Source organism: Fukomys damarensis, unplaced genomic scaffold (assembly GCF_012274545.1).
Source record: "Fukomys damarensis isolate Sample0158 unplaced genomic scaffold, DMR_v1.0_HiC HiC_scaffold_6, whole genome shotgun sequence".
NCBI lineage: Eukaryota > Metazoa > Chordata > Mammalia > Rodentia > Bathyergidae > Fukomys > Fukomys damarensis.
In genome coordinates this window covers 4637679-4663739 of record NW_022900918.1, presented here as the reverse complement: position 1 = coordinate 4663739, position 26061 = coordinate 4637679, and the positions used below count along the sequence as shown (strand labels likewise).

Below are 26061 nucleotides of genomic sequence, written 5' to 3'. Positions count from 1 at the left end.
GTCTTATTCTCAGCATGGACTGAGAAGCAGACCTAAAACTGGCTTGCTGCTACTTTTCAGGCTGGACATGATCATATTAACCTAAGGCTCTGATTAAATTAGTAGGTTATTACTTACAAAATAATTGAAAATAATATTTAAAAGAAGTATAAAGCTGTATAAAATTTCAAATTCATTTTTGGGTAGGTGTGATTTCACCACTTACTACCAATGAAAAAAATTCTAAAATCTTGTCATGCATTCAACTGCTGTTGAATTTGGAGGTGGAGAATGATCCTACCGTCATGTACAATGTTCTCCTTTGTTGAAAGAAAATCTATTTTTGGGGAAAATATATTTACAACTATTTTAGAAATCATTAGAAAATGACTAAAAACTGAACGTTCCTTCTCTGAAATTCTTGTGTTTGTATTTGAAAGATGTTTTTGTGTTTCGGAACATTTGTACTCAACTGGTTAAGTATCCTTAACTTCAAAATATAAAGCCTAAAATGCTCTAAAATTCGAAAGTATTGTACAGTTATGTCCATGTTCCAAAAGTTTCAGATATCAGTAGATGTCAGAATTTGCATTTTCAGATTAGGGATGGATGCTTACCTTGTATCAATATAACAAGGAATTATGAAAATGTAACTTGCATGAATTAATATGGTAAAAAGTGAGCATCAGATATGGAACAAGTTATATTATTTTTGTCTTCATTTTTTATATGTTTTAAGGTAAAAAGAACCAATTTTAAACTATCAGAAACTTTTAAATAATTTAAGGAAGAGAGGTTTTATGAACCTAAACTTTGTTTAGAGATTTTTCTAATAAGGTAGATCGACAAAACTGCATTCAAGACTATTTTTAATTTAACAGTTTGGACAAGACGACAAAACAGCAATGCTTGAGCACATTCTTTTAGGATTAGTCCTGAAAGTCTTTTCAAATAATGGGATAATTTCACTATTCAAAGTTGTCATATTGATTGTTTTTCATATAATGTTGTTGATAAGTTAAATGAGCAAATGATTTAAAGGTGGTTATTTACTTTTTCTGCTTTCAATTTTTTTGCTGCTTAATTTTAAACTTCAACAAATAGGCTTTTAAGAACTGAATCTGAGGTTTACAATTAAACATATTCTTTCTAATGTTAACTTTCTCCCTTATTTGTTTAAACATGCACAGGCTATTTAATTTGCCCAATTTCATTTTACTGGCAAGTAAGATGTAGATAGTAACAGCCATTGCTTGTTTGTTCTGTATTTATATTGAGGCCATACTCTTAAGTGAAATAAATGGGACACGTGTAAATACCAAATAGTTTCTCTGGTATGAAAAACTAAAAGTGTAAATAAGGTTCAAATTGTATACTTGATAATATGAAATAAGAAGCAAAGGGCTAAAGAAGTAAGACAAGTGGGAAGGGTAGGGGAAAAGAAAGAAGGGAAAAGAGTAGCAGCCGTTCTTTAAAGATACTGTGATTGAATGTAATACATAGCTCCTTAGTTTCCTAGAACAATATATATGTAGTAATCTTTCTTCCTAAACCATGCTGTTAATATTTACTTACCTATTTCCTTTTACCTTACTTTGAAATTATGATTACTGATATATATATATATATATATATATAAAATACATATATCATATATGTGTATATATGGCTTACATACTCATATTGGACATTACTGTTACAGTGTTACTATGACACTGTAATGTTACATTGCTACCTGTGGGTTTTGTTGTTGTTGTTGATGGCTACAAAATATATAGTCTCTCATGATTGCAATGCATGTACACATGTTTACCTATGTATGTATGTAAACGGTTTATGTAGTAATACTGAATAGCTCTGGTATAATCGCACAACTGAATTGAAAGGAAATACAAGGTAGCTAAATTAGATGTAAAAATGAAAAGTTTACATTGAAATCCTTGGCTCAGAAGGAAGAAACAAAGCAGCATTTAATAATCTCAGAAGAGACAACAATCCTGGGGGTCTCCAAGCCTTAGCCACTTTCACTTATCACTCTCTGCAGCAGAGTTGGACACCGCTAAAAGCTAACAATGTGACTGAGGATGTAGATTCATACATTGTTTATGAACATGTTGTGTCTATCCTGAATGTAATGCTGACAGGATATTTGAAACACATATCCTTCTATCATTAAAGAAATGTTATACAACTTTGATCAGATCTCATCCAAATTGGACGTGTTGAAATTGGTCATACAGGGAAAACATTATTAAATGTGCACTGATGGGGAAGATTAAGAGATGACTTATTTTATTTCATGTAAATAGTATATTTTCCTTTAGTGGGAGAAGCACTATTAATAACCTAGACTATTAATATAACTTAGCCATGGAAGATTTTTAGTGGGAAAGGCTTCATTTAAGACTTTTATGCATTTATTTCAGATCCACCACCCAAAAAAGAAGAATGCTTATGCGTTTGTGGTTTAAGTTGAAGCACACATTCTCTTTGAGTTTTAACACTGACTGACCCAAATTGATGCCTTGTTTTTCAGTAATGATAAACTATTCCACTGAATTGATTGGTGGGCCAAATGTACATGTATTTATTATTTTCATTTTTAAAAGGCTGTGGGAAACAACTCAAACTGTGCAACATTAAGCACACATTACTCTTTAAGTAAATTTCTTAAGGTAGAGGTGCGTAGTGAAAAGAAAAATGCATTGTACTTTGATTTGCACTGTCTCTTGAAAGTTTGCGTTAATTTTTACTTTAGCAACAAAAGAGACCAACTATTTTTTTAAACCACAACTTTAAATTTTTTTTCCTGATTGAATAGTTTATTTTTTTCTTTTATTGAGTTTATTGGTACATTTTAGGCACACAGTACAATTATGTTCATTATTGGGATCTTGTACCTTTACATGATGGGTGTTGGTTCTCATTTTTTCCCCTTGTCCGTACCCTCCCTTCATTAAATTTTAATCTTTCAGAACATATATTGATTTTTATTTTTAATTCTCTGGCTAAATATTCCAATTAATATGCAACTTTGAAGTATAGGATTCATTTTTTTTCAAGACTAAAAGTACAACTGAAGGAATGACAAGAGAAAAATTGTCATTTTTCATTTCAAGAGAAAGAGCTCTTCCTCTAGTACCCATGAGGCTTTACCATTTTCATGTCAATTATTTGAGTCGGAGTTACCTCATTCCAAAGTACTAGTGTGGCTAGGCGGCATTTAACAGTGGAATTTTTAGAGTTACAAATTCATCTAGGGCTAACATTGTTCTAATATCTCCTCTGCCACACCATTAAAGGGTCATTAATGGAAACATGCATGAGGATATGATTAATCTGCTTCCAAAATTCAACTCTATCTCATTCAATTTTATTGGAGTTGAAATTCAGTTAATATCTGAAACTAGGTTTTAATTTTAGACAATTTAAAAAAGTTGCAACGATAATTTCACATTTAATTGAAAGATTACTTTCTCATATATTATTTTTAGATTGCACCAATAACATAACCATGCTTTGCAAAGTTAAAACATATTGTTAAACTCTTGGACTGTATTCTTTTTTAAAAGTTCAGTTATGGCAGATGGGATGGGGAGAACACTTGCGTGGTATTCTTATCATTCTGATCTGTCACCATATAATGGCCTTACAATAAAAGAAGGACCTAATACACGATTAACATCAAGTAAATATGTTTCACTCCAGTTTCTTGACAATATACCAAATCTTCTGAGTTTTACGTGAGAAGAAATCCAAAATTTCAATATCAGCATAATTCTCTCAAGACAGCTCAAGTATTTATCATTCTCTCTTAAATCAAGTAATCTGTCAGGTTCATTGCACTTATACATCATATATATATATATATACATATATATATATATAGTCTATTTAGCTGCTTATCTTCTCATCTATTTATCATTTTTCTTTCATAAGTGTACACATACACATACACAAAATAGATATTTTTGCCTCTACATACTCTTAGGGATTGCTGAAATGTATTATTTGTCTCATAGTTCTTTAATTAAACACATAAGAATGTATGAAAGGTGAACAAATTATATATTTAGGAATATCTGAAACTGGGAAAAATATGAAGGGAGAGACATTTATTTTGATTACTACATTGAAGTCTCAGTGGGCTAGGATTATTGCAAGTAAAATTGACTTTGTTCATGATTTGATTTTAATCTAGTTTAGCAGAATCATATCCTACAAGGAACAGATACTTAATTTAGTATATTATGATGAAAAGACTTCAGTTCAGAGAAGTTTAATGCATTTGATATGATAAAAGCACTAACTGATTATTAGATTTTTTAAAAAATAATTATTTCTCGTTATCCTATTGCCATTTAAATAATTTCTTGGACTCCTTATATTTATATTATATTTAGAAAATATTATAGGCTCTTCTACTGATACTCAAGCTGATTGTCCATACTAAACAATAATTTATAGAATAAATAGAATTTTAAAATATCTGCATGAGTTTTTTTTTCTGATCTAGAGATTTTCAGAGAAACCACTTGTCACAGATTAAGTTGGAGCTGTCTGGTTACAGGTTACAATTGTAAACAAGGGTCTACGGAAACCAATCTCCTAAATTTTCCAGTCTACTGTTTTCCAATATCAAAGAGTTAGAACACTTGACAATTTTGAAGATGTAGCTCAACAGAGGTCTTTAACAGATGGGAATACTTTCTGGGGTTAACACCCAGACCCCAATGACTATCGAAGCAAAGAAAAGAAACAAAGGGGGGATTCAGCAGGTAGAGTATAATTATTTTTCCTATTTAACAGGATATACAAATGTTCATTTTTCTCTTTTTTCCTCATAGGCTAGGCCCTTGACACTATATAAATATTATGTCAATCGGTCACACTCTCTTCAGCTATGTCATATACTTCGTATCATTTTGGTGTTGTAACAAATACCAAGACTCTATACTCTGTGTGTATGTTTGTATGTAAAGCTGTTTTTTTCTTTTCTATAAATAATCAAAACCATCTTTTAACTCTATGCTATTAATTTGCTTCCAGTTTTGTCAGGTAAGACAATGCCCACGGTGTATATTTTGTTATTATTTTTTCAATGAAGAATTAAAAATTATATGAAACTAGATGGGCAAATTAGCAATTTGGCACATACCGAGGTTGATCATTGTCAGACAGTACTAACTTTTTTACCTTGAAAATTATATTAAATTCTACAAGCCTCGGGCTCCTTTAGCAAGCTAAATTGCACCTAAATATCTTCTTACAAGCAGCACTGAGTATATTAAAATTATACAAAGTAGGGAAAGTCTTTACCAAAACTTAGTACATAGTTGGCAGTTGGCCCTTAATAAATGGTAGCTGCTGCTTCCTCTATTTATGCTTCCTGGCTCCCTTGGACGGTCCTTTTATGAATAGTATGCAGTGGACATCAGGTAGAAGTGAGGCTTATCCCTGCTGGGCTGGAATGTATTATTGCTTGTGGGAATTTGTTGAGAATTTTATATTTCCCTATGTGGTGCCAGCAAACAATGTTACAAGTAATACTTGATCTGTCATCTGAGATTCCCAAAATGCATGCAACACAGAACAGAGCCTATAGCTGGCTTGTGACAGATTAGCTTGTAATATGAATATTAAATATGCCTGCTTTTCTTTACACTGTTATGAACTTGGGACTATTTACTGCAGCAAAATATAGTCTTCCCGGATTTGCATAACTTTACAAAGATATGATGCAGTAGTGTGAAGATCATCCTACTTTTGTCTCTATATAGCCTTTCCACTTTTTAAGTGAATATTGTCTTGATTAGAAAACTTCCACGCACACTTTCCTGGTTAGTTTTCTTTAAAAAAAAGATGATGAATATCCTTTTGTTCTCAAATATATTAGAAAAGACCAAATCTTTGTCATGACACGTTTTGCTAATTTTTCTTCAACTGCCTTAGGACACTGATTCATTCAGTTTTGCAAGTAAAAATAAAGAGGAACAGTGCTGTAAGACCACTGCTCCAGATGTTGCACAGAATACACAATTGTTCTTACTTCCTGATGATTATCTCTTCCTTCCTTTTCAACATATATCTGCCTCTGCAAATGCGAGCTAACAATACACAATGTGCATATGCAGTCATGCAGTGAAGTGACAGGAGATGTGCTTGCCTTTTATATTATCTAAGATGGTTAACACTGAGAAAGAAATCTTGCATCCTCAGCAAATTTCTCTCATACCATTCTTGGTAACTGCAAAGAAGGCTTTTCTTTTGTCAGATGACTCAGTAGCATGCTTGTGCTCATTCAGATAAACACTGGAATTTTCCCTGCAATATGTTGAGGGATTTGAGACACAGGTCACATGCTTGAATGTGCTGTTTTTCTGTTTTTTAATCTATCTATCGAATCACTCCAATTTCTTGTCTGTGTTTCACTATCTATTTGGGGCAAATAAGATTGATAGTGCTACCTTGGTTTCTTGTCACTTGGGGCTGGGTGAAACAGTGTCAGACACATCGCCTAGGCTGAATCAAGGGAGCACTCCGTGGGTTTGAACCTTATCAGTAATCTTTGACTTCCAGCAGCTGGAACTGCTGGACTACTGCCCGCCCTTTCCTCCCTCCTCCAGATTCAGGAGTAATGAGAATTCCCCCTGCCGTTACTGCCTGCGAGTCCTGGGCTGAGATTACATCAGTTCATTTAGCTGGAGCTTTTCAGGCACTCCTTGGCAGGAATTGATTTCCTTATTTTGGTCCCTTTGCTTTTGGATTCTGCCCAAAAGACAAATTCAAGGAAGTGAATGCTGCCCTTACAAGGTCTGTTGCAGATAATTACCTGAAAATGTTAGAGAATGTAAGCCAGTAGGCATGTTGTCTCTCTTTATCTGTAAACCCACTATGAACATGTCTGTATTTCATTTAAAAAAGTGTCTTTCTTCTCCAGAGTTGGTTGAAGAGAAAGACATGGAAAAAAATGAAAAAGATCATTGATTTGCCTTTCAAATCGAGTTATTAAAATTAGTTTAAAAGACTAAAGTCCTGAATTATGTAACCAAATCATAAATAAAATCTACCTGTATATATTACACATTAAATATACATATATGTGAAATGCATAATTTAAAGAAAATCCTTTTTCACCAGTCATGATGTCTTTTCAAACCTCAACTTTGCTGCATTTGAATAGAATGGTTATATTTGCAAGAATGGTACTCTCATGTATAGACTCAGAAATATGATTAAAATACTGTTTCTGCTCTCAGAGACCTTATGGTTTGGTAGAGATGGTCAAATGACAGAAAAGTACTTTTTTTCTGATTGAAATAAGTCCAGAGCATGATGCAAAATATCTGGATTGTGTAACTCAGAGTAAAGGAAACAGGAGAGCTGGGGGTAAAAACCACTGTTTGGAAGAATCAGGTTTAACCTTTTCTTTTTGCTGCTGCTAAACAACACCTATTATTTCATATTTCATGTGACATAATATAACTGTAAATGACTATAAAACAGTAATTAAAATATCAAAAGCTATAACTTGTTAGTTATGTAAAATATAGCTTTATTTGGTTCTTTTATATTACTTTAAAAAGTAGTAAAAACCTTATTTGACAAGCAAAGTGTTCTTAATTTCTTCTCGAGGATATCATGAGGGTCTCAGGGGCAGAAGATTTAAACACAGTCTTTCCTCACTTAACTACAAGGATATATTTTTGCAAATGCATCATTAGGCAATTTTCTTTCTGTGTACACATCATTGGATGTGCTTATACTTACCAAAACCTAGATAGTACAGCCTAGCATACCCCTGAGTTATGTGATAGAAACTATTACTCCTGAGTTGCAAATCTGTAGAGCACTGTGATATATTCAATATTATGGGTAATTGTAACATGAAGACATTTGTGCATCTAACACAGCTCAAATGAAAAGGTACAGTAAAAGTACTGTGTGAAGCAGTACAATTATACAGGGCATTCACTCTGCATGGAGCTTTTAGGACTGGAAGTTGCTTGAGATGCATTGAGTGTGAAGTGAATGTGAAAGCCTAGGATGTGACTGTTTACCACTGCAGGTTTTATACGCAATGAACATTTTGGTGAAAATAAATTTATTTAACTTTCTCTACAATAATTAACTTTAGCTTATAGCATTTTTTTTATTGTTGTCTTTTTTTTTTTTTTCCCAGACAAAGACTCACTATGTAGTCCAGGCGGCTGGCCTTGAACACATGGCAATCCTCCTGTCTCAGCTTCCTGAGTGCTGGGATTCTGTAATCTATTACTTCATAAATTTTTTTATTGTTTGCTTGGTTTTTGAGACAGGATCTCTTTGTGTAGTTCAGACTGTCCTTGAACTCACTGTGTAGCCCAGACTGGCCTTAAAATCACTTGATGTCCCTTCCTCTGCCTTCTAATTGCTAGGGTTACAGGCTTGTGCCACCATGCCTGGCTATTTCATAAACTTTTGACTCTAATCATAACTCTTGAGCCCAAACTTATTGTATAAGCTATGCAAATGTATTTTCTTTCTTTGTATGCTTATTTTCTATTTTTCATTTTACTTCTTTGCTTTTTAAAGTTTTTGGTTAAAAACTATGACACACGCACATGTTGTTGCACAACTACAAATGATTGTCAGTGTCACTGTTTTGTACCTTTGTCATCTCCTGTAATAACAATATCTTCTTCTGGACTATCCCCCTCTAGGTCCTGCCTAAGTCTAGTTTACATTTAACATGATTTTTATAAGCAAGAGGAATACACTCTGAAATAATAATAATAAAAGTATAGTATAGTAAATAAAAAATAGTGCTTTATTATCATTATGAAGTATTATGTACTATATTTAATTGTATGTGCCATTTATTTATTTATACAACTGGTACCACAATATGTTTCTTTACACCAGCATCATCACAAACATATGAGTAATGAATTGTATCATGTCAATAGGGTGACTAGAATTTCACTAGGTGATAAGAGTGTCTCAGCTGTAGTATAATTTTATGGGACCACTTTCAGACATGTGGTCTGTCATTGACCAAATCATTGTCTGTACTCAAATATAGGAGGAATTGTGAAAGGAAAATTCAATCCAGCTGTCCTGGGAGGTAACTCAGGGCTGGAAGATATATATATCTTTTGATTTTCTATTTGGTTTTAAGCCCCCATGAGAGTTGCTTTCTCGGTGATTTATGGATCATAATTTAGGGAGAGAAAAAGAAATAGAAGCTAAAGGACTGATTTAAATGCCTTCGTATTTGTATTATACAGTGATAATTATTAGAATTATGGTGTTGGCCGTGCAAATGGAAATGAAAGGACTGATAAATGAATCATTTTTAAAGAAAGCAAAAGCCATACCTAGGTATTAGGGAGTTATTAGATACGCCAGACAGGTGAGAAAAGCATGGAAAGTATGTACCTGTGAAGTATTACAGCACAGAAAAATTATAAAAAGGAAACAAAAAATGACAAATATATATGGATATGGCTTCAAAGTTCTTAGATTTGAAGTTTAGCTCTTTACCTCGAAGATGTGTGAGCTTGAGGAACTTCCATTTTCTGCTGGTTAAAATTGGAGTCATAATACATAAGGAATAGAACTTCTGTAACAGGGCTATGGAGCAAAGCGCGGAAGATATGAACCGTGGAGGATCGCCTTTTCTCCTCTTCAATGCCACAAAGGCTTCAGATACTTTCTGTAGCTGACCCCATGAAATCCTTCCAGCAACCTGTTGAGTTGCTCACCCTTTTTCACAACTTAAAAATAGAGAAAGTCAAGTGATGCAACGAACCTGCCTAGAGTGACACAAATAATGAATAGCACCACTGGGATTCCTGTGGCTTCAGGGCCGCCCTCTCTTCTATAGAGCTTGCACTCGACAAACTCAATAAATGGTACCTGTTCTCTTCACAAATATTGTTTGCTATGCGAAAGTAGTGGGCCCTCATCTCAGAAGAAAAACAAAACAAAAACACCAATAGATAGGTACAAAATGTTAGGGTAATGAGTGCTCTTAAGGCACCTAAGAAGGCTCTTTGATGGCAATTCCTATAAAATTGAAAACAATGTTCATTAGAAAATCAATGCAGTGGTAAAAGTAACGGTATCCCTCATTCAGAAACATTTTCCTCTACTAAAATTCCTGTGTTGCTCCTTCATTGGCAAAATACTTGGTAGATTATGTCTTTAAAAACTCTCATGTTTAGATGCTCAGGGGTCTGGGATCTCTTTCATGACAGCTACATGACCACATTCCTTCTTGTGTACTTCAGGTCTCTGCTTAAATGTCAGGCCCAATTTGCCTCATGTGTGATCACTCTTCACAGCACGCTGCACCCACACCCTCTGATATTCTTCCGAACACTCAGAATTATACGACAGCAAATTTTGCCTTTTGCAATTCTTTTTCTTTAACTCTTCATGGGAATGGGGCACATAGAACAATGCTATAAAGCAGGCAGTTAATATCTATTGTAGTAGTGAATGAAAATCTTTGAGGTAGCAGGACAAGCAGGCAAAGGGGCAATTGTGCTTGATGCTTTAGCTAACGATGAAAACAACAAGAAAGAGAAGGCAGAGTTGTGGCAGAACTGTTGGATCAAAGTATTTCAGTGACCCTGCAAGAGTTCAGATTTCCTGGGCAACAGCTCTGTACAAAGAGGAAGGAGGATGCAGCTGGATCTTAGGTACAGTTTTGATTCTTTCGTTTACAGTGTAATTATTTAATAAAATTCCCTTTAAAAACTTTTACTCAAGAAATGTTGAAAGATTCTTCTTTTAAAAACTTCACCTAAAACCAAATAGATTACATCTGTTGACAAGGATCAGAGAGCTGACATATATTTGCAGGTTAGCTGTAAGCTTCAGGATGTGGGTTCCTCTGTCTCTTAAATACCTTCATCTCAAGCTAAAAGCTTTTTCCAATGGTGTGCTAATGTACAGAGAACTATTAATACAATTACTGGGCACTGTTTGAGGGACAGAGGTGAGCCAGTTTTGCAGCATTTCTATTTAACATGGTTCAAAGGCAAGCTGTTATTGTCATTTTAGGTTACCCGTGTTCTTCAAAGCATAAAAGTCTGTTTGCTCTCACTTATACTGATACTTGTGTTGTGGGAGGAAAGTGTGCTTAGTTACAAGTTCAATTACAGCTCCCAGTTATCAGTTGTGGTGTCCTAGACTGGACCATGGCCCTGAAGAGGGCAAAGCACTGAAAAATGAGAATCAAGCTGAGTATAATGGAAACCTCAAATGAGACTGGGTTTAAATTCACAGCTGGGACTTGTACACTTGGCACAAAAGAACATAAGGTCACCAGAGTAAGATAAGGAGTGTTCAATCATATCTCGCAGAGAAGCTCAGATACTGGCTTTGTGGCTCTTGTTTAAATGCCTAGAACTTTTTTATTGGATGATTTATGGTTCCCACGTGAATGTTTATGTGTGTACACATAGATACACAGATATGTGTACACTGCACAAGCAAGTTTGATTTACGTAGTGAGAGACACAAATCCTGAAATCATAAAACTTTCTTTTCCAATAACATAGCAAACAGTCTTGTACAACATTTCAATAAAAAGAGAAAATATCAAGTAATGTAAGATTTAAAGACTGAAACATACTATTTTCTGGTGAATTTTAAAAAGTGATTGTTTCAGCATGTTACTATTTAAATTGAATATAAAATGTAAACATAAGATGAATTCAATTTTTCATTCACATTTATGAATATATAATTACAGAGTTTTAGAATGTGGTTATTTAGTAAAATGACTTAGAAAAACGCTGAGTAAGAAAAACAACCACAATCCGAAATTGTAGAAAAGACAAAAGACTTAGAAAAGGCAAGGAAAAATAAATTTCATTGGTGGTTTTATTAAGGACTAGGCTATATATAGTGACTGACCATTTTTTTCATGGTTGTACTATGTAAAAACTTAAACATCATCTTTATTTTTAGAAGGAGGAAAACAAATTTCTAAGTCACTGGAAAATTGGATAACTGTCAAATTGGTAATCATTTGTAATTCCCATGTTTTCATTTGATCTTATCCAACACTTCTCAATTTTTTTTCCTCAAAGTAATGTTATTCCTGTGTTTGGATTTGTTTCTTAGTACATAATTTACACATGATTACCCATGGTTTATCAAACAGTAAGCTTAATTTAATGCTGAGAATGCATGAAAATCTCTCAGCCACAGAAAATACCTAGTTAATAGGTCTAGTGTAAGTACATTTCATCTCTTATAGCCAACTGTGGTGCTGATGATCTGTGACCTGTTGGTTGAACATTTTGATTATTTCCAAGAGTTGTCATGCTGAGAATTTCACTTAACAGTCATTTCCCTAGATCAGTTGCCAATGGTTAAAAAGTTGCTGTGAATCTGAGAAAGAGATTAATTAAAAACCACTGTGCTTTCCTTTGGAGTTCTGTCATTTATTTACTCATTCATTCAATAAATATATGAAGTTATGATTTGTGTAGATAATAGGCCAGACACGGAGCTGACCTTTTTAGAACCCAAATATATCTATAAGGTTTGCGAACATAAATTTGCAGGCAGGTAATATGAAGGAAGGAAGTGGGCATTAAGCGTCCATTTATAATTACTGAATCGATACTCACCAAATGTAACTGGGTATCGCTTTACTAAAAACTTGCAAATTGTTGCCATGTGCTGATATAGTACAGTATTCTCTGAAATATAATTTTAAGAGAAGACAAAATATCCTGTATTTTTATTTGAAATAGTTCATGTTAAAAATTGGGAGTTGGTTGTTTTTGTTTGTTGTTTAACCATATGTGGATAGGACACATATAAAGTCTAACACATTGAAATTCATCATCTATAGATACCATTTTAATGTTTTCCACTATTGTACACTGAATTAGATACTGCAATTTTCTCTGCATAAACATAATTTAGGAGGCAATATATGCTGTGCATACTGTTTGTTTAGTAAGGTAGAGAAATTTATTCATTTAACAAGCAATTGGTGATGATCAGTAATGATCATCTGGTATATCCTGAGCATTTTGTGCTGATAGTGCCATTTAATGATGCAAGTCAATGTTGCTGGCTCTGTCCATTTCATTGGTGAAGACAGATATCACAATTCAACACAGTATATGCAGCTATAGTATAAAATATATTCCTGTTCAAAGTAACTGTAATCTTCAAAGCATTGTTATTCCAATGATATTCTTAGAAAACATGCAAGATATTTAATGTTGCTCATCATCAGTTTTCTTACACATTCAAGGAACATAATGATAAAAACCTTAGAGCATCTATGATATTTATTTGGAGAATACACATAATATTCCTTGAACAGTGTAATACCTGGTTGGTTTTTGCTGAATGCTGTTTAGTACTACAGCTATTGTTTTGTAACTAAATTCAGTATTCTGTCCTTTCCCCCAGCAAAAAGGTTGGTATATGAATGATGAATTGTAGGAAAACAGAGAGTATTGTTTTCCTTCCACACATTTGGTTATTTCTAAGTAATCATGCCACCAGGCTAGTCAGACACCTTAACTAAAGGTCATGTTTCTCTGTGAGTGCAGAATCAGCATCAGCACCTCTTCTGAGCTTCTTCCAACTGGATTCAGGCTGTTCTGCCTCCCATTAACTCTATTCAGCAATAAATACACCACTACTCTAAGAAAATTAGGTTTTAAATCATAGATTTCAATCTGGAGAATACAGATCTGAATTCATGGGTAGTTTTTTTAAGCCACATTGATTCTTATAGGTTAAGACCCATATCAGAATAGCTGTGTCCTGAGTTAAGAACTACTGATCTTCAAATAAGCCAATCTTCAACCAGAGATGTTAAAAAGATAGAATATCCGATGCATAGGAATGATTTATATGTGAGGAACTAGTAGTCTATCTAGTCATGAATTAAGCACATAAGACAAATAAAGTACTATGACAATTAAGGGGAGTTTTAAATTGGAATGAGAGCTTCCTAGGGCAGTGAGTCTTTTAGTTTTGCAATGGTAACAAACAGCTTTGTGGCACAGTGTCATAGGTTCACCACCACCTGCCTAGGGCATTAGAAAAACACACTCTGAGTGTATCTGAATGAGTCATGGGGGTACTAAGTCTCATCCCTGTCCACTTCCTCTCAGGCACTGTTCCCCTGCTCTACTTCCCAGCTGCTAGGAGCTAAGCAACTTTGCTCCAACCCTCTCTTCTGCCATGATTTTAGTTCAGCCTTGGAACCTACCAACCATGGAATAATGAATCTTCTAAGACTATGAGCCAAATTAAGTAATTAAACTTTCCTCCTTTCAATTGTGTATGTTGGATTCATTGTCCCAGCAGCAAAAAGTTTGACTAATATAGGTAGTAATATTGTATAGTAATATACAGACTGAAGATTTTTCATCTTTTTAGTCCAAATTCCTAATACAGTGCACATAAAATTGTGTATATGTTTTCAGTGCTGTTTTACAGGACTGAATCTGTTTTTTCTTGTGTTTGTGATAATGTGGTAAACAATGATGATGATGAATGCAAAAGCATTCGTGACACCAGGTACCAAGGCCTATAATCAATGTTTTACAGACAACTGTCATAACCCCTCATAACTAGGGTACCATCTTCATCATCACTGAACAGAGAAAGAAATGAACAGCGGAGAGGTTACTTTTTCTGGGTTTTCAAACTACTACAGAGTCATGACTTATATCCAGGTCTTGTAAATTCAGAAAAATTTTGTCTCCTAAAAAGAGCAAGGAACTATAAGGAGGCTAAGAGTCTTACTTTAATGATTCCCCAATGGCAGGCTTGCATCAAGAAAGTGTCTTTATCTGTAATATTGAGCCTCTGTCCTTTTAGGAGATATAATTAATAATTTGTTGTGCTTTTTATTGGGAGCAGGCAAACACAGAGATAGAGAAATAGACATAGTTATACACAGATAGATAGTATTGGTCAGTTAGCTAAATAAAATAGATTAGGGATTCGATCTAGTAATATAATCACATTTCATTAATTAAACCTTTAGTAGTGTTTTTTATGTGTTATCTATTCTTCTAAACAAACAATTACTTGTCTCTTAAATAAGTAAATTGCAATTCTGACCTCATTTAACATATGAGAATTGGTAAGCCCAATCTATATATCAATAAATATCTATATCTATAGATCTATAGATATCCACAAATTTTCATTATAAAAAGCACTCAGTTTTTAAGATTACTCTAGCAAATCCTCCTGCTTGCGTGTTTTGTTATGAAGCATTCTATTTTTTGCTTTGATATTGTATTATTAACACATTACTATTCTTCAAATATGGCCTCACCCTTTCAGGACAGTCAAGGATACAAAATTCCTTTTGATTCTCCCTTAAAAGCCAGGGGAGCACTGTGCGCCAATGAATGTTGACCTGATGACCAATGAGTAAGCCCATACTACATTTTAGATATCCGCCTTCCTTTTTTGAAATCTTAAAAGATGTACCATAATTTTCAGAAAGACTCATATTTAAATACTAGAACTGTTGAGTAGTTATAGAAATATGTTTTATGGTAACTATTATCCTCATAATCAATATTTTCATAATGTATGAAAAACATCATAAAAGTGTAGAATAATTTTAAGTAAATGCACTGTTTTCCTAAAAGGGAAAGGTTTCAAAATGGTCAGCTTTCTTTTAATGTAACAAAATAACAGATAAAGTGAACTTAAGAAGAGGAAACAGTGATTTTTTTTTTTCATGGTTTTTAGAGATTGTAGCTCATGAGTACTTGGCACTTGATGCTTTTTGGCCTATGGTGGAGCAGAACATAATAGCAGCAGAACATGATAAATCCAGTGGCCTCCTGAGAGGACTCAAAAGAGCAATTAAGAGAAAGACACTAAGGCTCCCCACGCATCTGCGGGTATTCACTAGCGACCTCGGTCCTCTTGCTTTCTGAAGTCCTCCACTTTCTGAAGGTTTTACTATCTTTTAGTAGCATCAAACTGGAAATGAAGCCTTTCATGTGTGGGCCTCTGGAGAAACTCCAGATATAAAATGTAGTGGTAAACATAAGTAGAAATAAGATAGTATCCATCAGAGGAAAATTAAGTTTCCTAAAAGGTCCAATAAAACAGTGACAATTTTAGTAAGGGTTTTAGCAAAAATTCTGCCCCCTCAGGCAGAATTATTATATTATTATTATTATTCAAGGAATAATGAACTTTGTTTCAAATATGAGTCTGAATAAATATTGGAATAATAAATAATATCCTCTCCATCACCAATATATCTAATGTAAATCATTACTTGGCTTAACATATGTTGTATATATTATTCAACTGGTGATATGCATAGTTGTTTCTGTATTACTGTATTTGTTTTGGTACACAGAAATGAAAGGGAAATGCAGTATAAGGATAATTTCTGAGATACTTTATGATCTGGAAAATAAAGATCTCTCTATAGATAGATAAATCCGGCATTAGAGGTAATTCTTTTTTTTTTTCTTTTTTTGTACGTGGGATCAAACTCGGGTCCTTGCTTTGTGAGGTAGTCAGTGGAATCACTGAGCTAAATCTCCAACCCTAGAGGAAATTCTCATATCTCTTATGTGTATTTCAGTCTCTGTCCCTCTTTTAATACCCTTTATGATCTCTGTGTTTTTCTATGGTGCTATGTGGTATTTCCCAATGCAGAGTTCGACACTTTACTCCCTGTGTTTTAATACATTTGCTGTTTTCTGTCCTGTGTCCTATTTCTGCTGTGCCGTTTTTGGTTTCCCTACCGTTATGCTCCTCCTTTCAATTCTGAGGTTCCTGGAGGATGCAGCAAAAGCAAAGTTCTAGACATATGTAAGGTACTGTCTGGCACATATATTTGGACAAAGCATGGCCCAAAATTCCTCTTTCTCGTTTTTGTTTATGTTTTTGTTTGTCTGTTTGTTTTATTCCCTGGTGCCAGGGATCGAACTCAAGGCCCTGTGCTTGCAAGCAGGAGCAATGCCACTGAGCTAAATCCCCAGGTCCTCTTTTTAGATTTTATAAAATGCATAGGGCAACTTAGATAGAAATTCCTGTTTTCTTTCTCTTATAAATTGTAACTAATATAAATTCTATTGAAATTATTTTTATTTTCTCTGCCTTGGTCTCTCTCCTGCTTGCACTGTCTTCTCGGCCACAAGGTACTCTACAGCAGTAACTACTGCACAGTGTTTTCTCTACACCTCTACCCCTTTCCAAGTTCTGCTAGAATGCTTATTGTCACGGCCATATGGGCTGCACATACGGACATCTGCAGCCTAGCCGATTAATACAGTCTAAAGCAGGACAATCTAACACAGTCTAAAGCAGTGGAGTTTGTTGGATGCCTAACCACCTGTTCAACCTAGAAACCTAGAACTATCTTTTGATCTTCCACCCTCTACTTATGCCATCAAAAAAGTTGCAAAGCTTAGTTATTTCTGCCTAATACTTATGTGATATGAATTTATATACAGTTTATATGAATATCTCACTTCCTTATATCTCACATTCAGCTGTAGCCCCCTTCTCCCCAACATACATACACAAACTTCCTCCTGCCTGGCTATCTTGTGTATACTCTGTCTCAATCTATAATTTTGTATTTTGTTTTTGTTAACGCTACTGCTGAAGTGATCGTTTTATAATGTAAATATGATCCTTCATATAAAAAGTTGCATGGATTTTCAGTTACCCTTCAGGTAACCTCCCAAACCTTGAGTCAGGCTTTCAAGGTGATCTGAGAGCTGACCCCTACAGACCTCTCTAAATTCTTGGAGCTCATTAACCTCTCATTTCTCTCTTAGCCCGAGGGCAGCCAACTCTCCTGCTTGAAATCATCTTGGATTTCCTTTCCCTAACCCCTTTTAAAAGGCTAAATTGTACTCTCACCTCAATGTCATTCCCCTAGGGTGTCTGCATTGACCCGGCCCTTCTAAGCTCTATGCTGTGTGTCCTGTAGTCTCTCTTTATTTACCTTCAGTATCTTTTTTGTCCATTGATATCTCTCAGTATATAACACCCCCAAATCATTATTTTGGAAAGTTAATTTTCATTCTCACCATATCTCTCTTAGTTGAGTGGCTTTCTGTATGACATTTAATTTTTCTGTGTCTTCCTTCTTATTGTGTTAAGTTGTAATAATGTCATATAATATCAAAATGTCCCTGAGTACCTAAAACTCAGTTTATTATAGTAATAATTATTTTAGTGTTTCCTAACATAACATTTTTCAACTTTCCAATTAGTTTTCTTAAATAATCTATTCATTATATCCAGAAATATATGACTCAGCAAATAGGAAAGGTTAACTTAAATGAAGAGAGAAAAAAAACTGAAAGACAGGATTTTTTTTGTTTTGTTTTGCTTCTGTTTTTGTCTGCCAAAGTACAAAAACTGATCAGTTTTCCTTAAGCTTTTTAATTTTTTTTTTATTTTCAGAGAGCAAGTTCACCGTTTGCTAAAGAATTCTTGTGTTCTTAGCTTTTCACATTACTTCACATTACTTCAGTTCTTTTTGAACCTTAAGGTAAAAGCCACAAATTCTCATGGCAGACCAAATTGACCCATCTTTTCAAAAAACAGTGATGCAGGGAAAGTGAATCAATGCTAATTTCATAGTAGCTATATCAGTTCATTTCCCCTTGCTCTAACAACATATGTGAGACTGGGTACTTTTAAAAGAGATTTTTTTAGCAAATAAATCAGTCCATCATTCTTAAGTCTCTGCTGCCACAAAGCTCTAGGCTATAACACAATGCAACCAAGTTCTTAATCTTGGTCTAAAAGAATGACTTTTCTTTCATTTTGAATAGGATCCTCATTTCTATCTGAGGCTTGTTCTACTGTCTCCACATGTTCTGAGTCCTCAACAGAATGTGTTTATTCTACTTAAAGTATTCTAGACTTTTTCTAGCTGGCTCCTCCTAGCTCTTCCAATACCTGCCCCTTACTCAGGGACAATTCCACCTTTTCAGTTATACTTATATGTAGTACTTATCTCACTCTTTGCCATCAATTATTTAGTCTCTTTTCTATTGCTATAAAAAATAGACAAGTATGGGTAATTTATAAAAGAGGTATACAGAACTTAGCCCACAGGTTTGGAGCCTAGAAGTCCAAGATTGGATGGGTGCATTAATGTAGCTTCTGATGAAGCTTCCCAAGAGCATATATGAAAAGTAAAGATTGCGTGGGGATACAGGAAGCCAGAGAACAAGGAAAGTTCAGTCTTTATTTTTTTTATTTAACACTCTCACAGGCTTTAATCAAGGTCTCCATAAGAGCACTCTAGTGCCATCCAAAGTAAGCCCTCCTCCCCCATTGATCACATGACCTAATGTTTATAGTAAAGCCTCACTACATTAAGATCCTCACACAGTTTAACATCACCACACTGCAAACCAAGCTTCCAACACATTTACCCTAGAGGGACAAATCACATCCACACCGCAATACTGCCTTACAGTTTTCTGCTTCTTTATAAATGTACTTTGTATTTCATAAGCATATTCTGGAGATAACATAGTTTAACCCAAATTCTACAATTGCAGTTTTTCTCATTCTGAAAACAAATAATTTGAGGGAGGTTGTTATGTTTAAATAATCTTTGAGCAAAGCCTGTCTCCTAGTGTTACTGAATCTTCATTTATAGCCATTAATCCAATTCAAAACCCAAGGGAAGGAATAAGATTTCCAATCCCCCAAAGATCTGTATCTATTGCTTGTTGAACTTTTAGTTGTATTTTTTATTACTTACTCTTGACATGTTTGTATATAGTGAAGATTTCAATTAAACTAGACAGCAGGATGATGTTGAATCAATACTTGTTGTTTTGTATCTAGGGGAAAAGAAACAATATGAAATATGGAAATCTGAGGAATGTAAATGTACTAGGCTCTTCCATGAGACATACCCTCCTGTTTGTCAGACAGACATGATGTTTAGAGCAGGGAATTTGCTGGTTTAAAGAAGACAACTTGCCAGTTTCATTAGTTTTGTATCTTACACTTGACAGAGTCACTGTTCCAATCATTAAAGCACCCATCCTAAGTTTGAGACAAAAGACAGCATATTTAAGAGGAGCTTTGTACAATAACAATATGTAGCTGCCTACTCTTTATAGATGAGCAAACTTGTGATGACTTTACTATAAATGGTTCTGCTCTCTTCTATTTCTATTTGGATTAACTTTCATTTTCATTGCCTTGGCAATGAAATAATTATTAGTGATTCTCATTAATATCACTAATAATTATTAGTGATTCTCATAAATATCCAGTATCAATCACACTGAAAGACAGTTCTTTGCAGAATAGTGGAATCATTGCAAGTGTAAAGCACCAACATGGTAGGAACTGAGTGAGGAGAATCATTAATTTCTATTTTGGTAGAATTGGGGTTTTATTCCTTATCTGTTCAAGACTATGTGGAGAGTCCAAAGAGATTAGAAAGAACAAAGAAGTGCTTATGTACACTCCAGGAACACTTTGGAATAAATGTTGTCAGGTCAGGGTATTTACTGTAACCAAAATTAGGATGTGAATTTCACCTGCAAAGAGCAATATACTCTGGAGAAGAAAATAATGTTTTCATTTTTTAAACCCAGGTATTTCATTATTTTATGACACACTGTGCATCCCACTTAGTATCAGCCTGGGATTCAGAAGAAACTGCAGGAAATCTTGTGACAAATATTTAAGGTCAACTAGGTAACATTTTCATTCTCTATGATTCCCGCTGAATTTACAATTGTTTATTCTGAAGTCATTGTTCTCTGAAGGCAAGAAGCAGAACAAACACTAACTGTTGGATATCTTGTCTTGTTGTCTATCTGTAGAATTTTTAGCTGCATGCAGTTCTTCAGAACGTAGTAAAAAAAAAAGCATTTGTGTTTACACATGCTTGAGTCTTCTCTGAATACATCATTTTCCTCCAGACTCAGATTAAATTTCTTAAAATGCTAATGTACAAGAATTTTTCAAATTGTCAGTTGTTTCTTAGGCTGAAAAAGTAGTCCTGTCTTTTGTTTGAAAGTTAACCTTGAAGTAAAGATGTGGATACTTGGCAAACTATCACTAAATGCTACTGCTTTGCTTAGAAGCACACAGTTCCTTTATAGCCATTCTCAGGCACCACAGATTCCTACCAATGGTTTTAATATGCTCTTGATATATATGCCTGTGTCATCTGGGCTTACATTCCACCAACAGTAAGGAAAGAACTGTAATAAAAGCCCCTTGAGAAGCTTCATCCATACCAGAAAGAAGAACCTAACTGCTTTTCTCTAATGCCTGGAGTATGTTTTATCCCTATTGTTACAGAGGTATAAGTATGAAGCATAGGGTAGCAGTTGATTTGTTAATTTTTTACAATATACAGGTTCCTACTCTTAGCAATATCATTCAAAAACAATAGCCTATTAAATAATCAGGACTGTAAAACTGATGTGTTTAAGGTTCTTTTTAAAGAAGTGTATTGGGCCCATATTATTGTTTTTTCTTTTATACACGTTTTAGTAACCATGGTGAGCACAGACTTAACAAAAGCCACTTTTCATTAAAACAAACAAAAAAAAAATACTTATTAAGGAAGGCTGAGATTTTAACATAGCAGAATTTTTAATTTCAGATTATTCCAAATATCTGATTACAATATGCTCCTATCTAAAAGGTAATTTACCTTTCCAGGATGATTCAAAATTTTTGGTCTTCTAAGGCTTTGAGCCCAGGTCAGTACCACGAACCTTGCAGTATTTTGGGATGCTAATGTCTTCCAGCATTTTGTTTTCAACTCAAGCTGTAATGAGTTTTCATGTTTGCCAGTCAGTATGATAGAAGTACCTGTATAGAAGATTTGGTTCTAGAGATGGAATATGAACACCTACTTGTGCAAAAGCTGTGCCAGTCATTGAACATTCCTGAATACCTGGGAGTAGAGCAGAGGCTGTGCTTCTAAAACCCTATAACCTAGTGAGGCAGCAACAGGCTTTACTGAGTTTCAGTTAGAGACAGATAGCTCCAGAGCAGAGCCCGGTGAAACCCCATTCAGCATCTATTTGTTGTACCACATCCATTTACCTTTATTTGTGTCTTCCCTGCAGCCTGGTTTCTTTCTTGTGGCTTTCTTCTTCCTAGGCTGAGAATATATATCTGTGTGGGAGTATACGCCCTGAATCACTGCACACCACATGGAAAACAAACAGAGGAGGTAGGCAGCATGTTATGCTTCATGCAGCACAGCCTTATTCCCCTTCACACCTGGCAGTGCCACTTTAGGCCCTGAACATAGGGACAAGGGCTCTTCTTTAGAGCCACTTATGGCACATGTATAAGATTTACCCTACCTTCCTGGAAAATGTAGTGTTTGTGAACCACTTTGGAGATGGACTGATTTATAGATGAGGCAAAAATACACTCAGTAAAGCTATTAAACGATAGGTTTCCATGTAATTTCCAGTGACCAGGATAGGAAGGAAGAGTAGTTCTCATGTTATGCTACAAGATAAGCAAGTGTTAGATTTCTCCTGAAATAAATTACTTGTCGAGGTCTCTTTTAAGGATCAATCATTTTACAATTTCTGTGGTTTTAATCATATTTTTAAGGTCAGTGATCAGAGATAGGCAATAGGCAACAAAGTTTTTTGTATTACTTAGAGAAGGACTTAAAGAATCAGTCTTCTCTCAAGTAAGTAATCCTTCTAAATTGGTTTTTCAAAAAAACCTGGTTAATAAATTCTACTATACTTATGTTACTAAAGAAAGTGTTAACATATCCTATGGTGCTTTTGGATGAACAGTCTTTAACTATTAATCCATGTATATCCTTAAATTAACCTTCCAATTTGGCATTAGCAATCCCATTTCATGATGCAAGATATTTTTAAAATCAAGAGACTTGGCTTTTGGTATAAGTAGGCATATATTAAAAGTCAAGAGCTTAGTGGCATGCTGTTAGACCTTGTTTTGCTTGCAATGGTAATGTACATTCCCATTAATGTATTTAATTTTACCAAATAGCATTACATTCACTCTTGCCTGAAATTTATCAGTGAAACTGCATCAAGAATACTTCCTGGTGAAATTGTGAACTCAAATTGATAGGCAGCAGGGTTGAGAAAGAAATAGAACATTCATAGAGATCTTCTGCATGTCAATTTCCAATGAACAGAAGGCGGGAGCGTCCTTTGTACATAACTATATAGTTTGCATAACTTAACCTTTAAAGCGTTGTGTGATTTATTTATGTATAAGAAATCAAGAAGGAAATGTCACTCTTTTCTATTGCAGATGTCATTCTTGTTAAAACTATAATTAGAAATATACAACTTGAGTACATAGAAAGTGTTTTCTTTTGACATGGGCGTGGCTCGTGCAGAGAAAACACGTCCCATGCCCTTCAGCAGGTGCTGCTTACATACAACTCTAAAACTGTATCTCTGTGGAGTTTGGGAGCAACTTGGCCTTTTCAAAAAAGGCATTAGAATGGATCCCTAGAAATCTGAACTCAGAAGGTTTTCCACAGTTGTGTAACCAAAATCCCATCCGTAGCCCGGGCCTCTCCCCTCTCCTCCATTCCCCAGTAGCGCTCCCTGTGTTACATACATATTACAACTTGCATGAGTCTTGCAGTCACTATACAGAAGTGGCAATTAATCTTTCACATGCACTGCCCTAGTGAAATGTCCTATCAGAATATTTGCTAGAAACACATTGAAATTATCCCTTCATGAATCTAAATCTCCTGGGTGACAAACATCTTATTGGCACATTAGATGCTCAGTAGGACTTGTAAGGCTGAACTAAGCAACTAAGTTAACTTTCAAACACCAATTTCTCAGGTATTTTTTCTTTTATTCTTCCAAGTGACAAGGTCGTATTTCCTCATCAGGATAAAGAGGGTTTCTTTAACATTTTCTTTGCTATTGTTGTAATATATTATGTCATAGTTTCTGGTACTTTTGATAAAGATGTCCTCTTTGATCACAATCACTGAGATTTCTCTTTTATATCTATAGCTTAAATGATTCACTTAAACACACTGGACTAAATACATTACTTCCATAGATTGACCCTACTGAAAAACTAAGTGGAAAAAAATTGACAATCTCATGACACACAGAAAAATATAGCAGAGCCACAGTTCTTACCAAAATAGTAGTCTTTACATTTATTTTTGTTAACTTGACTTTACAATTTTTTTAATAAAACACTTTTTATTTATTTTTTGTTTCTGTGACGTCAGTATTAAGATGTTACTAAGGTTTATTAGTTTTATCAAATGAAAAAATGTGTTTGATAGGACAATATTTGTCTTTATCTGTTAATCATAAAATATCTTTTTAAGAATTCTTTCATATAACGTACTAATAGCGTATTTCTCTTAAAGCTGAAGATAAAATCCAATTGCAGCCTACACTGAAGGCAAATTGCAAGAATCTAATCTTGGCAATTTTTTTAAACTGCTACTGAAGCTTAAATAGCTGATGGTATACATTCTGTTATAATAACATTCTCAGAGGATTTTTTCTTAACATATTATAGTAGCATGACTAATAGCATGGGCCACTGGCCAATGATGGAATTACATTTAGGATGATGATAACTTAGTATAAACTTACAAGTATTTTTAGTTTGTATTTGCGGTGGCTGGGATGAGTTACAGTTAGTTCCTATTTCCTCTTTGACAAAACACTTCAATGTTATTCAGGAGGAGGAAATGACATTAAAGAAAGGAAGAAGAAAGAATAAAGAGAATATGTCAAATACAAAAATAAATAAAAGACAGCAATTTTCAAAGATTGAGTCACTTCGGACAGATGAAACAAAGCTAAGGATTGATTCCCTTTGAAAAATAACACTGAAGTATCTTATCGTCAATTAAATCTTAGTGGTGAACATGATAAAGACACAAAAGAGCATCTATCAATTGATGCTAAACTGGTATGATTTCCAACTCAATGGGCTAAGTATCATTTAAAATGTAAGATTAAAAAAATAAAGACAAAAATCTAGGTTTATTTAATTTGGAGGTAACTTGATTTTTTTCTTAACAAAAAAGACTTCTGTTTATCTGTTATCTAAGCAACACCACTGCATAATCAAATAGGGAAGCAAGCAGTACATAACAGAGGAGAGAAAGTTTTTGAGGCATTCTAAGGAACAGTATGCTTGGCTGGTCACATTGAGCTGGAAAGAAATATTCAAAGTATCATAGAATATGCAGGAAGAGAGACAGAGAGCCAGGCGAGAAGCTTAGAACATTTACCACAGCAAGATTTATAGTTTCTTGTCAGCCAAAAAAAAAAAAAAAGACAAGAACACTTGTCAGTGCTGGAGATCAAACCTAGCCCAGTTTTGTGTTGCCAATGTTATTTTACTCAGGTATTTGCTGAATCTCTCCCTTCCTGGTGATCTGAATAAACTTGCCCTAGCTTCCTAATTCTCCATTTCCTGTGCATGTCTCAATCTTTAACCATGACTTGTGAATTCCCAAAGACTGACATTATCATTTCTCTGCTGTACTTCTGCCCTCTCTCTGTGCATAATCTCTGCCTTTTACCTGGGAGGATATCAGATCAGCTTCCTAATGTTTCCATCAAAAAAAATCCACATCCAGTATATTATATTTTAGCAACCGCTGAGGATTTGTGAGGCCCTGCCCCTAAATTTCTTCTCCTTCATGCCCCTCTCTCTCATTTTATTCAGACTATTCCTCCCCCTTTCCGAAGTTCTGATGCAAACTGACATCAATGCCCTCAGGGAGTCCCCACCAACCTTCCTGAATTTGCTCATATTTTTGAATTATTAATGTTCAGTAAGATTTAGTCAGTGTCTTTTCCTAGCTCTGAAACTGTAGTGAATGTCAGTGGCCTTTGGAAGATTCCAGAATATATTTTAACATCTGCTATTCCATTTCTGATAATCCATTGAAAGAATTAGACTTCTTTTGAAAGGGAAGGCCTGGAGCAAGCTTAGGGCATGATTCTCTTGGGACTAAAGAAATGAGTGAGGTACTGCCCTTTGTACGTGTGTGTGCATATATTGTGCACATACATACTGTGTCATACATGTCAGAATGCA

At 34.6% G+C, this 26061-nt stretch overlaps 1 protein-coding gene across 4 annotated transcripts in view; it reads left to right on the top strand.

The window, feature by feature from the left end:
- Pcdh9 (protocadherin 9) overlaps positions 1-26061 on the top strand; it is an 887892-nt gene that overhangs the window by 168249 nt on the left and 693582 nt on the right. The gene's annotated exons all lie outside the window — the stretch shown is intronic.